The sequence below is a fragment of the Grammomys surdaster genome, unplaced genomic scaffold, assembly GCF_004785775.1.
Source record: "Grammomys surdaster isolate TR1022 unplaced genomic scaffold, NIH_TR_1.0 126182, whole genome shotgun sequence".
In the NCBI taxonomy this organism is placed as follows: Eukaryota; Metazoa; Chordata; class Mammalia; order Rodentia; family Muridae; genus Grammomys; species Grammomys surdaster.
This window is the reverse complement of record NW_021620988.1, coordinates 3131823-3146380: the sequence shown is the minus strand read 5'-3', so window position 1 is coordinate 3146380 and position 14558 is coordinate 3131823. Positions and strand designations below refer to the sequence as shown.

At 44.3% G+C, this 14558-nt stretch overlaps 1 protein-coding gene across 1 annotated transcript in view; it reads left to right on the top strand.

Annotated features, from left to right (window-relative positions):
- Positions 1-923: 923 nt before the first annotated feature.
- The window catches only part of Mfap3l (microfibril associated protein 3 like), a 41491-nt gene continuing 27856 nt past the window's right edge, over positions 924-14558 (top strand). The window contains exon 1 of the mRNA XM_028757775.1: positions 924-999. The gene's annotated coding sequence lies outside the window, so the exon portion shown is untranslated. The remainder of the gene's footprint in view (positions 1000-14558) is intronic.

The window sequence follows — 14558 nt, the reverse complement described above, 5'->3', positions numbered from 1 at the left end:
GATAGATAGATAGATAGATAGATAGATAGATAGATAGATAGATAGATAGATGATAGATAGATATGGAAATATAGATGATTAGGTGTGGGAGGGCAGGGGAGAGATCCACTAATATTGCAGGACTGTACCCAGAAAACTTATGAAGGTGTTAAAAATATTTTTAGAATACTTATTTTCCCATCAAAACAACAACTTAACTGCTCTTTAGAGAGAATGTCGAAACTGCAAATAATTTTAAGGGGCAGTTTTATAAACTCTCGCAGAACCCCGTCACTCAGAATCCACTGCAAACATCCTGCTGTGTCTTATCCGTGTCACTTCGAGGCGTCCACTGTGCTTTTGCTGTGACAGCCTGACCGCCTAGGAGGCCCCAGATGCTCTTGCTCCCGAGGTGGTGTGACAAAACAACCTTAGAGACTAGTTAGGCTAAGATGTGGGTGGGCTGGTTGCCGGTGGCATCCAGGATGACACTCGAAGACGCCTTTGCCTCCGTGTCCTTGAACGCCACTGCGACGCGACGCTCCAGAAAGTTGCGGTGACAATGCCTGCAGCGCCCTGCCCCCGACAATTACCAGTCACCAGAGTCTGGTGGAAGAGTCACAGTGGCTCGCAGGAGCACCGCCCATGACCGCCCAGCCCCGCCCAGAGGCGGGGCTCGCTGAGCATGATGCTCTCCGGCAGACTGCCTGGCCCACCCGGAGTGGGCGGAGCCCACCGCCCGCAGCGGCCCGCCCCTGCCCGTGGCTGCCGCGAAAACCCGGTTCTGCAGAGCGCACCGGACCTCGGCGCCGCCGGGAGCCGCACTGGGCATGCTCGGCTCTAGCCGGCTCTGGCACCCGTAGGTGGGAAGCTCCGGCTCCCGGCGGCGGGGCTCGGAACCCGCATAGAGAAGAGGCGCGGGCGGCGGCGGAGGTTGGTGCGCGCTCGGTGCTGCAGAGCTCCCCGGGTGGCCATGGCGAGCAGCGCACAGCGACCACCCGAGTGGCGCAGCAGTGTCAGGTCAGTGAGGGCACTGGGCGGGCGAGCCTGGGCGGCGGGCTACGGTAGGAGGGAGCCCCGCGCCGGGCTTGTGGTCAGCGGCCGCCGGAGCTGCAGAACTTTCGGACGCCTGGGCTAGCGGAGGCTAAGCTCCTGGAGGTGCCCTGCGCTCCCAGCTCGTGGCTGGTGGCAGGATTTGGAAATATATACTGGGCGGGGACCGGCGGGTTGGGGACAGCCGCGTTCCAGTCTCGTGCCACAACCTTCTGAGGGCCAGGAGTGCGCTGTTCATTGAGCGTTAGCACAGAGCCTCCCGGATCTCCCAGGAGAAGGAGGACGCCACACAGACAGGGCTCTTCGCCGGGCTGTGGATCGTTCTTGTCACGGTGCCTCAGTTTCCCCAGACATAGAAAGGGGTGTACTGGCCTTTGCCCGGAAGGCGGCGTGGGGAGCGCCGAGGAGCCGCGTCCTGATGCTGCAGGAGTGTAGGAAGCAGCCGGTGCTAAGAGCTGCCTCCTAGTCACGGGAGCTCTTGGAGTTTGTCGCATTTCCCACCATAGCAAGTTGACACGAAATTGTCTCGTGGCCTGGAATAGGGCAATGTGCTTCTTTGGCTAAAAAAGTAAATGCCGAGTCAATCCCTTTTAAAACCGAGCATTGCTTGTCTCCCTCGTTAAAATAGCCTGGGATCGCAAATTCCAAGGTTTATCAAGCAAACTGGAAGAAAGAAAAGAAAATGTTTGCAGGTGCATTAGCTGCTCACCCTGTAGAAAATATTATGGCTCCGTTGTCATTGTTTTGAAAGACACTTGTTCAAAGTGTGGTTACTGTAGCAATCTTTATTTTGCGCTAGCTTTATATTAAGAACTTGGAAACAGCACTGCAGAAACAGTGGTTTTTGAAGTTTTCTCACTTTTTTTTTTCTAGACGAAACACTTTTTTTTCTTAAAGTTGCTACTATACTCGACATAGTAAAATGTTCAGGATGAAAAATTGCAAGATAGAAAAAGAATTATTTTCAGGAGAGACTAAATTAGAGCAGGGTAGTTTGCAGACATTGAGCTAATACACAAAAATGCAACTTCCCCCTACGGCTACCGATGCACATCTATTACAGTATTTACAAGGTTGAGGGACCCAGCCCGTGACTGGTTACATTTCCTGGTTCTGTGTGATGCACCCCATTTAAAATCTGCCACGATCGCTCCATATACCCCACTCTTCATGCTGTTTAGAAAGAAGCAAGAAGGATCTTTCCTTAGCTGTGTCTTTCTGATTCATAGCCAGGAGCTGAGCACATAGGTGTTATGTGTTACTGGGTTGGTATTTCTGTGTCCCGTGGTTTTGCGAGTGACCCTAGATGTAGATAACAGACCATTTATTTTAAAAATAAATCTCCCCACACTCGTGTGACCTTATTCAAACCCCACTCCTCACCCTTTTTGGCTAACAGTTGAAAAATTTAAGACAATTTAAGTAACACAGCTATTGTTTAATTTGAACTTTTAATAATTTTTTTCAGGAACTTCCAAACACTTAAATACCAAGTGACTACTTGCAGTAACCTAATTGTTTTCAATCTCTGACTAACTCGTTTAGCGTCATTAGTCAAGTGTGTTTGTGTGAATTCAGAAACTATGTAGGTAGTAGTGTTTGCCTAACTTAGAATCCATTCTATCATTTGCGGTACAAATTGTCTTTTCTAGCGAAATCCAGGAGAACACTTACAATTCTGACAGTTTCCACAGCCAATCATATTATAGTTAAAATCAGCATTAATGTACAAATGGTTGATTTGAAATCGGCTGTGATAACTCTGTAGAATGGTTAAAAGAATAGGGGTTGGTTGGTTATGTGATTATAACTAATTAAAGGCTGACAGACCCACTTAACATTTATGCTCCAAACAGAGGCTCTGTAAATTTATTGGCCTTGCCTCTGCCTCCACCTGAGGTCTTTTCATGCATTAAAATATCACATTAAATTTTCTTCCCCACAAACTTTTATGGCGAGGCTTCAGAAGCTGCAAGGATGAGTGAGACATCATGACTCACACTATCTAGTGCGTGATGTGCCCGAAGAGAAATCAATTAGAGTACAAAATAAGTGTTGCAATCCGTATATGTGTGTGGGCCTGAAAAGAGGCAGAGAAAAATGGCCTCCTTGGGTTTGGAGAAGGAAAGGCCCTTGTGAAAGCTGTGACTTTGTACGGACTTTCTGGGAATACTGAGAATCGGTTCAGAGTATTTTAAGTGAAGAAGTAGGTCCTCTATATAGAAAGAACCTCTAATGCTGGGCAGGAAAATGCCTCCGTGCATGGTCATGATGAGACTTGCTCCATTTGCTGAAGAAAGAACCTTGAGATAGGAAGATAATTCTGAATCATCCATGTGTGCCCCGTGTCATCCCAGGGCTCTTAAAGGCTAAGGAAGAATTCTGTAGTGGTGTCTTGAGGAAGACTCCATGGGCTGCTGCCAGCTTTGAAGATGAAAGGGTCTCACAAGCCAATATGGGCAGTTGCAAAAGCAAGGAAGAAGGTTCTTCCTCCACCAGTGTTCCACATTTAGCCCACTAAGATACAAGAGTGCCTAGATACATTAGTTTTTATTGTCAACTTACATGTCCCAGCCCAGATTGGCCTTGTGGTTGTGTCTGTGGGGCATTGATCTTTTTAAAAAATATATGAATTTTGTTGTTAAGAAAACCTTGCAAATAAATAAAAGCATCACACACCCTAATTAGCCATAAGTACATAAACTATATTCTATACTCAAAGTGTAAAATTGAATGGGAACAGCCTTTGTTCTAAATGCCAATTTTAATTTTATAGAAAAGGCAGACTTCAGGTCTGGTTAATATGGGCATTTTCTTGATTGCTAGTTGATAAAGGAGGGCCAAATCCACTGTGGGAGGCGCTATTCCTCAGCCAAGAGGCCTGAGCTGTATAAAAAGGTAGCTGAGCATGAGTCAGAGAAAAAGCCAGCAATCCAGCCAGCAAGCATGGTCCCCCAAGGTTTCTGCTTTAAGCTTCTGATTTAGCTCCTGCCCTGTGATGACAAACTGTGGCCTAGGGGCCAAAGCCAAGTAAACCCTTTCCTCCCCGTGTTGCTTCCTGTCAGAATATTTTACAACAGAAAGGGAGCTAGAACCTGTGGTGAATTTCCAAACCACAGAACAATAAGATAATGAGTGTTATATAAAGTCCCCAAAATTATGGTAATCTCTTATGGCCACCATAGAAAGCTCATGTGGCCTTATTCAAAGGGAGGTTTGGTGTAATGAGATAACAGGCAGAGGCAGCATAAGAGACACAAAGTATTCCCTTTGCAGTGATGAATTAACCTACACACAAAGGAGGGTGGATTTTATCCCATTATAGGTAAACAATGGGAAATGAGTTTAGGGCTTTAAACAGCAATGTGAAACAAAGCAGCTTGCTGGCTGGTTTTAACTGCCAGCTTGACACAACCTGGAGTAACCCAGGAAGAGAGTCTTAATGAGGAATATCTAGATCATGTTAGTCTCTGGGCATGCCTGTGGGGAATTGTCTAATTTGTTAATTAATATAGGAAGACACGGCCCACTGTGGGTGGCACCACTCCCTAGGTAGGGGTACTAAAGAGTATGAAAATGGAAAAAGCTAGCTGAGCATGAGATTGTAAGCGAAGTAAACCCTTTCCTCTTCTATTCTACTTTTTGTCTGGATATCTGTCACAACAGCAATGAAACTAAAACAGAAATATTTCTACCAGGTTTGTTTTCCTTTAAAATGGCAAAGTGTAGCTGTATTAGTTAATTCTCTTTGTTGTGATAAAACACCATGACCAAAAGTGACTTATGGAGGAAGGGGTTGATTTGGGATTATGGTTCCAGAGTCAGAATCCATAAGCACAGAGGAGGGATGACAGCAGGCAGCTGGAGCACGACGCTGGCTGGTTACATCTTTAGCTGTACACAGGAAACAGTGAACTACAAATGGGGCCAGGGCTACAAATTCTCAAGGCCTTCCCCCAGTGATGTACATCTTCCAGCAAGGTTCTACATCCTAATGGTTCTTCAACCTCCCCAAACAGCACCACCAGGTAGAGACCAAGTTTTCAACTACCCGAGCTTATGGTTAAAGCCACCACAATAAACCCCAAATTTCACAGGTCAGTTTAAGGGAATCTACCCCAAGGTAGTCAGTGACCAGTAGAGATCTCTGAAATAACATCATTCACATGTATTTGTGCAAAGGTTTAAGAAAACCTTTATTCACAATTCTTTATAGAAGATTATAAAAATGGAAGCAAATAGACCCGTGTTAATTATAGCTTAGAGATGTCTCCAGTGTTAATTACACTTCTCTCGTTGCTTAAAACCAAACAGCTGACAGAAACAACCTAGTGGAAAAGTATTTCTTTTGGCTCCTGGTTTGAGAAAGTCTAGTCCTTAAGGCCCAGCAACGGGATCATGAGGCTGCACGCTCAAATCTCAGCAAAGTATAGGAAGGAGAGTAGGTTGGCTCAGAAGTAGGGCCCGTACTATGGCACCTAGTGCCTGTCTTCCCTCTTCACAAGGGACCCACTGCCTCCAGCTAGACTTCTTAAAAGTTCCACAACTGCCCAGAACAGCATCATCAGCTGTGAACCAAGTATTCAAATACATAAATGTATGGGGGATGTTTTGCATCCAAAACACAACTCCTGGTTCAGGATGGTTCAACCTGGTGTGTCCTGGTTTCATCATGGCTGATTGGGACACCGTCTCATTTTTAAAGTGGAACCATCTTCTACTTTATTTATGCTTAGTGCCATCTTAGTAATATTCTGCTGTCTGCACGCCAACCAAATACATTTGAGTGTTGAGGGAGTTGTGGAAACACAAATTTTGGACCGTTCAACTGAGAGTGATGAAATTTTTGCCTCCTCTGCCCAGTTGGTGGCTGCTTACAATGTCATGACTACAAGGATTACACTGGCTGTTCAGATCACAGTTATTACTGACAAGAGTGGCTCTAGTCTAAGATTCCACAGAGTTGCTGGGTAAATGTCCTTATAGAAGTATTTCCTATACAAGTACTTGTGCTGATTCATCTGGAGACTGCTATCGTCTGTCAGCCATGTTTGCTGTTGGCTTCCTTCTTCTGGGGAGATCTGGGGCAGCTGCTAATATGAGATCACAAAGCCTCATGCTTCCGTACAGGAGACTCAGCTCCTCTTTTCTAACATCTCTGGTCTCTTTTCTGGACAAGGCCTCAATTCTTGCCCTATAAAAACCTACAGTCTCATTGAGCTGGTAACGCTCTGTGCCTTGAAAATCTAAACTGGAAAAAGCTGTCTTATTGTTAAAAGAATGACACAAAAAGTATTTTTTCAGACAGCGTAGCAAAGGATGCCCGAGGTGATCAGTATCTGTTATTAAAAACAACAGCCGTGGGACTTTATTAAAATTTATCTTAATAAAAAGAAGTGTATGTATGTATCTCTCTCTCTCTCTCTCTCTCTCTCTCTCTCTCTCTACATATACTTATACTATATATATGTATATATATATACATATATATAGTATAAGTTCCATTTACATAATACCATACTGTTGTTTTGCTGTTTTCACACAAATGTCCTTTCTCAAGGATGCAGTAATTCTTCTCGTCCGCTGTGGTATTACTAGCTCAGAATAAACTTATCAATCAAAAGAAAAAGCAATCAGGGAGAGATTCTACAGAGAAAAAAAGTTTTATTTGGGACTGACAGTGTTTCACTGGGAATATTAAACAATGAGCACATTCAAAGAGGTTGAGGTAAGGGGAGGTTTAAAACCCCAGATGGGAAGGATTACATCGGGTGTTCAGAGACCATAATCCTTGATCACAGTTATCACTGACAGGAGTGGCTTCCGCCTAAGATTCCACAGGGTTACTAGGTAAACATCCTTATTATATATACTTTGTATACAATTTTAGCAGTCTGTGCGATGATAGCTCTCAGAGGATCAAGTGTTAAGAACCTGCCCTTTATGACTTCCTGGCTGTGTTCGTTTCGTTAGTGTTGATCAAGCAACGTCATTTTGATTCTGACGACATTTACATTTCTTTCCCTCCTTTCACAACCTTTTCGGCATTAATTAATCTTGGGAATATTATGCCATTTGTTATATACCTTTCTTAAGATTTATTTATTTTCATTTCTTGTGTATGAGTGTTTGGCTTTCATGCATGTCTGTGTCACATGCTGCTGTGCCTAAGGAGACCAGAAGAGAGTTTCAGATCCTCTGGAACTGGAGCTACACATGGTTGTTAGCCGCCATGTGGGTGCTGGGAACCCAACACAGGTTCTCTGTAACCAGTGCTCTCTTAACCACTGACCTTCCCTCCAGTCCCTGGACCTTTCTTTTATTTTTGTTCTTTCTTGGTGCGCTTGTCCTATACTTCCTTGGTATTACAGCCTTCTGATTTATAAGCTACTGTGTTCTTTCTGAGTAATTGGGTTTCCCTGTGACAGCACCAGTCATTCACCATACCCCAGTGTTTCCATGCCTATACATCAAACTAACATTTCTCATCATCGTCTATCTGTGCAATAACTCTTGCATTCATTCAATAAAAGTTGATAGCCTGAGATTTTATCATCCATTGGAGGGATGGGCATACACAAAAAGCAATCAGCAGAAATTATGGAGTTTGGTGTGAAGTTGAGGCCTTTTAACCAAGACTTCCTAGGTAGGTATGGTCTTTCCAGATGGGCAAGGGGAGGAAGAGAGCATTGGAAGCCACAGAGGTTCTATGAGGACAGCAAGAAGTCAGTAAGGGACATATGGAATAGCACAGAGAGGGAGAAGAAACCAAGATGACAATAAATTGCGGGCTCAGCATGAAGAACATCACGAAACTCCATATGTGTCCTGCTCAAGAGTCCAGAGTCACTCTGAAAAAAAAAATGATATTTTATTTCTTCGTTTGCTTTGTTTGCAGTCCTAGGGATTTGAACCCAGGCAAACACTCTGTGAACTGAACCATATGGAGTATGTTTTCAATCAGCTTTTGGAGAGTCAGCTGACTACAGCCATGAGACCTGTACGAGGAAGGCACGTGGGCATGTGGGTTGGAAGCAAATCAAGGAGGAAGGAGTCTCTTAGGGCGGTGTCTGAATTGTCTGACGAGGTGATGATATCACCAAGGCAGAAGAAGCAGGATGGCGGCCAAATGCCTAGAAGCGAGACTTAGGACTCAGGGATCGATTTGTAAGTCTGGACAGGAAATGAAAGGAGGCGTTTAAAACAACTCCTATGCAATTAATTAGTTTGTCAGGCATTGCATATAAATGGAGGCACACCTGCTTGGTGCAGCTCTCCCTGGCTCTATCCCAGGGCAGGACAGGAAGCTCCAGAGAGAATAATTTCCACTGTATACACTTAAAGCAGGAAGAGGAGGTAATGCCTAAGCCTAAGACCGCGTATATGAACCTTATGTACCATTGCAGGGCATCGACACTGTAAGAGAGATACAAGTGAAAGGAATCCATTCTCTAGCTCTTCATCGCCTCTAGGTGGGAGTATGTGGAGCTTCACTTTGAGGGCATCTTTAGAGGATGGGCTGCTATAGTGGACCTTGTGATCAGCAAAAAGAAGGATATTCCCTGTAACAGATACTTAAGAGTAATCCTAGCCCTTTCCTTCCATTGAGGACTGGAGGCTGCTGATGGTCAGAGGGAAAGCAAAGGGGAAAGCTTGTTCCTTGAAGAAATAAATGGGTTGGAGCAATGGGCTCCAGAAGTATGCCTTGATGGGGCTTACCCAGTTCTCACAGGGTCAGAGTTTGGAGACTTGGCTACTTCAGATGGTCCTCCTGGGTTTATTAAAGGAGTATCCTATGCTTGCAAGAATACATACTAAGCATGTATATATACATACATACACATATGCACACACATATATGCACACACACACAATGGCACTTGCTTGAACTAGCATAGGCATTATTTGTGGCGGTGAATACTGTACTAAATCTGACTGATGCCTCTTCCCCAAAGGTCCAGTTCCTCTGCAAGGAAAGTAGACAGACACACAGCCGCCATGGGGACAGATACATACACAGCCACCCTGGGGACAGATGGACACATAGCCTCCATGGGGACAGATGCACACACACAAACACATAGGGACAGATGCCAAGCCAATCTTCTCTGTCATTAACAGAGGAAGCTAGATAGCTTTCTCCAGGCTTTCCTTGGAACATGCTTATGGGATGACAGTGGGCAGTTTAAACTTCTAGAAACTATTCCATTTCCTGCTTGTTGGCTGTTTTGACTCATCTCAGGTTCTATATTTCTGTGATGTTCTAAATGCAGGCACTGGAATGGCCTGTCCTGCCACAGGCCAGGGTGGTTCTTGTTGTCATTCTGCCTGTCTCCTGCCACTTCTGCTACTAGCCCAATTTGGAAAAAAAGGCTTTGTTGTCCTTGTTTGCTCTCTCCCTCTCTCTCTCCCTCTCTTGCTCTCTCCCTCTTTCCCTCTCTCCCTTTCCCTCTCCACTCTTCCCTCCCTCTCTCTGTCCCTCTCATGTCGCCTCTGCCTCTGTGTGTTAATTATTTTTTATTTTTTATTTTGAACTTCAAGCGTTTGGACAACCCTAGGTGACCTCATCCCTGAGTTAGACTCTAGTTAGATGTCTCAAAAGTAGCCAACTTTTCTCTATTCCAGTATACTTTCCAGAAGCCTGAGACTCATTTACAGAAACATTGGCCTTATGCCCATCTTTTGCCTTCATGGAGGCTCAGCATTTCTCCATGGATGCTTGTACACTGTGCTACTTTAGACTTTTAGCTCACTCTTGCCTTTGACGGGCATCTCATTCCAACTTGAAGGCTGGGGTCGGTCACCTCCCTTTCTTTCACAGGTGCACTCGTTTTTGCCTCCTAAGTAATGGGCCACCTATCCCAAAGTGCTCTTCACATTGCTCTGAAGATCCTAGAGTCTTGAAGCTCCAGCAGCCCATTGGTTAAACTGAGTTTTTGGAGTGTACCCCAACATCCCAGAGTTCTCGGGATGGTGTTCATAGCAGATGAAGTCGAGGAGCTTCGTGAAAGCATCTGTTCCTCACCGTGACAGTTTACTTCCGTGCTTACTTTCCACAGCAAAGCCATTATTCCTGCTGAGAAAACTATGCTGTCCTTTTATTCAGCTTCTGGGTCTTGGCCAAGCCCAGGGAATAGTCCTATGCCCTTTCCGTTTTGCCTTGCATTGCTAGGCACCTGGAGGGTAGAAACCTGGTCTTGAACTTTTCCTACTAGAACAATTGGTATTAAACTGATACTAATTGTCTTATAAATAATTTGTTAAGTTAGTTAACAGAATCAGCTCTCCAGTGCTTTTATTGCTTAGCTAGGCCTGACTGCCCAGGTAAGCACTAAAAACACCTGGTGCTTGTTCTGGGCCTACAAGGCCTTTGCCCACCACAGCAGGGAGAAACTGTGTGGAAACCCGGGAATTCCTATTTTCAACTGGTTATTTTTTTAATAACTTATTTTATTTTATGCATACTGGCATTTTGCCTGTGCTTATCTATGTATCTACCTGTGTGCCTGCTGCCCGCTGAGGCCAGAGGAGGGAGGGCATCAGATCCTCTACAGAGTTACAGATGGTTGAGAGCTGCCAGCCACATGGGTGCTGAGAATCATACCCGTGCACTTTGGACGAGCAGCCAGTGCTCTTAACCACTGAGCTATTTCAACTGCAAATTGATTTTGTTTGTTTCTAACAGTTTGCTGTATTGTCACATTGAAAGACACATAGGCTTCAGATCTAGCCCAAATTCTGAAATTTTTGCCCCAAATCTTTGAAATAATGATTACTAAGAAATGGATACAATGTATTAAATTTAAATTTTAATGTGTCTAGTATTTGGACAGCTTACGTAAGCCAAGGTGTATCCTCAGTGATCACTGTGTACACATTGCAGGAACGCTGGACTAGGAATCTGAAGGATTGAGTCCAGCAAGAGGCTTCCTGGGCTAGGGCCAGTGGCTTCAGATTGCTTCCTCCAGGGTCACACAGCCCTGCCCCAACCCCTGAGCACAGGGGGCTTCTGAAGGTTGAATGTTTTATAAGCCATAAATGTTATCAATGATAAAGGAAGTCATTGTTACTCCCTTAATACGAATTAAGTCAGGTGGAGTTTGAATTACAGAGTCCCGTCTGATCTGTGTCGCAGAGGTCCAGTTGCGTTAGCATGAGTGGCCGAACGACTTCACATGTGGAATGTCGGTTATGCAACTGGACTTTGTGAAAATGGCCTGGTGAACCAGGAAAGAGGGAAAGCTGTTTAACTCACTCCGGTTATTAGGTGCATTTTTTTCCAAATGGATAAAATCTTATTCCAATGAAAAACAAAGCCTTAATTGGTCGATGTTCTTGGCTGTGAATTTGAATGGCTCTAATCAAATACTCAGATGCACTGGGAGTGAAGGGTGCTTGGATGTTTGGTAACATTGATTAAGAATATGTATTTCTGGCCTTGAACAGAGCTCGATAGTCCCTGGGGCTCAGTTTTGGCTCTTTTCTCTTTCAGAAGAGTGATTGGAGCCTGTGTTGTACCCAGAAGGGTAGCCCCTGCCAGCCTTGTGGTTTGTCCCTGCTAGGATCAGGGTTGAGTCCCAAAAAGGGTGTAAGTGGACAATCCACCTGCCTTGATTGAGAATATGAGTCCATGTTCCCTGTGTACACAGGAAGTTCTGTTCCCTGAGAAGGGAAGTTATCACATGCCTTATGGCACGCCAGCAATTCCTGAGAGCCATCCTTCAAGTCTCAAATGGCTTGTGGTCACAGTTTGACAGTTTGATCTGTTTGTTGATGCTGGGATGAGATTTCCTTTTCCTTTTTTTTTCTTTTTAATGAAGGAAGGATTTAAACATGGTTGCAGGAACATGGGGAAGTGTTTGCAGTCAGGCAGCAGAGAGATGGATGCTGGGGCTCACCTACCTTTCACCTTTTTCCTCAGTCCAACTCCCCCCCCCCCCCGCCATCCAGAACATAGGATGGTACAACCCACATTCAAACCCAATCTTCCTTTCTCTATTAAACCTAGAAGTCTAGAAACAACACGTTAACATCTGGATATATGTTTCTATGGTGATCCCAAACCAAGCTAAGCTAACACTGAAGACTGACCGTGGGATGGAATTTTTTTTTTTTTGTCTGCTAACAATTCTCTTCTTCATTCTCTTGTCTCCCCATGCTCTTCATTTCTTCCCTTGGCCAGCCACAGCCTTAACTGATATGCTTAGAGGACCATGGGTTTGGGAGGAAGCTAAGAGAAAGGTCTCCAGTTCAGAGGTACTGGACGAACCCCTGGTGTTATCGAGAGAATTGTATAAGTAAGAAAATGAGTTGCTGTCTTCATCCCAGGTTGTAGACCTTAATCCTAAAATTCCAAAGTCCTTTCCTCCTCACATCTTTCCCTAGGATTTCTGTCTTCCACCTTAACTTCAGAACCCATCCTGTTTGCTCCTCCCAGAAACCCCCATCTGGCCTCTGCCCTCCTATAGTCTCAGCTCCTTGGCTGCAGGAAGGCCCTCGTTGTGTTCTTAATTCTAGCCGCAGCCTAGAATACGGAGCATGCCCCTATTGGATGTTATTCAGTTATTCTTCGCTTTATTGAGAGCTACTAATATCCCAAGGCTCATAATGAGTTTGATAGTTTTATTACAGGCTGTGCCCTTGCAAAATAATCAGCCGCCCTCTGAAAGAGTGCATGGGAAAAACTGCTCTCTCAACTCCAGAGCAGCGAGTTAATTGTGTTTGGCCGGTTGGGAAGCTGTGTAGGCACAAAGACTCATTCACTATGCCAGCCATGAGACTTGATGGAGTTCCCAGAACTAGCAAGAAAATCGGAACTCAAAATTGATCCTGGCCTGTTTTACAATTAAGAAAGTGTGTTGAGAATATTATTCCCTGAGCTGGCAAGATAGCTCCCAGGTAAAAACACTTGCTAAGCATACTAGACAGCCTGAGAGAACCAGCTCCCAAATGTTGTATTCTGTTCCTACCTTTTACCTCCATGTGTATGCTATGGTTTTCATGTATAATAATAACATTTTAATAATGTGACTGGAGAGATGGCTCAGCAGTTAAGAGTACTTGTCACTCTTGCAGAGGGACCAAGGTAGTCAGGTTTGTTTCCCGAACCCACATCAGGTGGGACACAACTGCCTTTAACTACAGTTTCAGGAGAACTGAGGCTCCTTCTGTACTCCCTGGACACCAGCACATAGACGATACACTAACATGCATGCAGGCACTCATGCATATACATAAAAATAAGTAACTCCTTTTAAAAAGAGTATCGTACCACTCTTTGATTTATAGACCTCCAAGTTAACAACAGGGGCACAGGCAGGGTGCCAGTCACTCAAGTTGTAGACAGCTAGGAGTTAATACTCCAAGAAAACTCCTCCATGTTCTGTGGGATCCTCTGAGCATTTCCTAGGAGGCTCTGGGAAGAGTTCTGACCCACTGATATATCTTGCTGGCTTTACTCTGACTGGAGGAGGCTCTAAATCATATACACCAAGAAATTGCTGGAAAATGGGCTTGAGATAGGTTACAAACAGGAATTTAAAATCAGCAATAATCATAGTATAGATTATTAAGTTAGCATTAAAAAATTACTGTGAGGAGCTAGGAAAATAGTCCAGGCATCAGGTGCTTACTGGAGAATAAAGAAGACCAGACTTTCGAGCCACCAAACCCATGTAGAAAGCTGGGTGTTCTGGTATGAGCTTGTAATCCCAGCATTGGTAGACAGAGACTGGAAGATGTCAGCCAATCACTGAGAGACCTTGTCTCAAGTTAAGGCAGAGACACCCAATGTCAACCTCTGGCCTCTAAGCAAGATGGATGTGAACATACACATAGGTATATGTACACATAGGTATATACTACACACATAGAAAAATATCAGGACTAGAAAATTTGAATTTTCTTCTATATATACTACAAATGAATAGGAAAGATGTTTTGTTTTTATTAAGAGTAAAATGCTGGGGGAAAATATATTCTAATGCTAGAAGCTTAGGATGCAGAAAGCAGCTAGAAGTATTTCTGGCTCAGCCTTAGGTGGACTGTGAACTCTAGTAAGGATGATGTAAGAGGTGAATAATAAATGCCAAAATAACCATCCTGACCACTGCAATCATCTGTCTTTCTCCTGTTTGCTTTTTTTGATACAGTATCTCACTGTGTAGCCCAGACTAGCCTTAAAGTAACAGCAATCTTTCTGCCTAGCCTCCTCCAGAGTGCTGGTATTATAAGTGTATGCTACCATACTTGACTATCTCCATGAAAACTCTTTAAAAATCTGCAGTTTAATCTTGGACATTGACTTAGCAGCATGAAGGCATTATATTAGTACCTATTTCCCATGTATATTCTGTTCCTAGGTTTCTTTCCTGTCGGCATGCATCTAAGGAGGCTTCCTGGTGCTCAGTTCAAGGTTTACATTTATTGAGACCCAAATTATTTTGGGCCATTGCTTTAGCATGAGAATTAGTAGACACTAAATATGTGCTACAAGAATGGTCAGTTCCTCTGAAGGACGTAACTAT